The sequence below is a fragment of the Leptonychotes weddellii genome, chromosome 2 (assembly GCF_054177405.1).
Source record: "Leptonychotes weddellii isolate Sample4059 chromosome 2, ASM5417740v2, whole genome shotgun sequence".
In the NCBI taxonomy this organism is placed as follows: Eukaryota; Metazoa; Chordata; class Mammalia; order Carnivora; family Phocidae; genus Leptonychotes; species Leptonychotes weddellii.
In genome coordinates this window covers 118,410,972-118,412,104 of record NC_138370.1, presented here as the reverse complement: position 1 = coordinate 118,412,104, position 1,133 = coordinate 118,410,972, and positions in this window count along the sequence as shown.

Below are 1,133 nucleotides of genomic sequence, written 5' to 3'. Positions count from 1 at the left end.
CTATGACTTGATTTCTGTTTTGAATTGTATTGTATTTTGTTTGGTTCCTAAGGGTTCAAAACTAGTATATCTTCCTGGTGTTTTATACTACTATTAATATGAAATGTTTCACATTACTTTTAACTGCTTTTTGCATTAAATTCCATTTTCCCTATTACCAGAATCGTTAGTATTGTAATACTGTATTTTTTCCGATGTCAATATTTTTAGCCTTCTTGTATCATTTTCTTTTGGGTATATCTTCTTATAAATTGCATATACAACATTTGTCTTTATTTTACCCAGGTTGTCTTTTATCAGTTGAATTTAATTCATTCATGCTGTGGTTTCTGTTATGTTTGAACTTAACTCCAGCCACCTGAATTTGTACCTTAAATTTACCACTTTTTCTTCTAAGTATATTGTCTTTCTTTCCAACTATGTCAGACAAACTCTAAGGTAGCACCACATTATCCCCTCTTTCTCATATTCACACCTTTGTGTAATTATCTACCCTTGACTGTGAATGGGACTTCTTAGCTGCTTCTTTTTTTTTTTCTTTTTTAAAGATTTTATTTATTTATTTGTCAGAGAGAGCGAGAGCGCAAGCAGGGGGAGCGGCAGGCAGAACAGGCAAAGGGAGAAGCATGCTCCCCACTGAGCAGGGAGCCTGATGCAGGGCTTGATTCCAGGACCCTGAGATCGTAACCTGAGCAGAAAGCAAATGCTTAACCGACTGAGCCACCCAGGCGCCCCTTCTTAGTTGCTTCTAAAGAACAGAATTTGGCAAAGGTGGTGACGTGTCACTCCCATGATTACCTTGCCTTGCATAGAAGAATAGAAGACTCTGTTTTGGTATTAGACTCACTCATTCCAGAGACTCTTCTTGCTGGCTTAATGAATCTGAATGGATCTTTTAGACAAAGCTTATACTAGATTGGATTTTAATAATTTTCTCTCCCAGTAAATAAGAGGGAGATCAGAATAATTTTAGGTTAAAAAAAAACTTGTGGAGGGGTGGAGCAAGATGGCGGAGGAGTAGGAGACCTGGATTTCGTCTCCTCTCAGGAATTCAGCTGGATAGGGATTGAACCATTCTGATCACCTACAAACTCAACAGGAGATTGAAGAAAAGAAGAGCAACAACTCTCTCA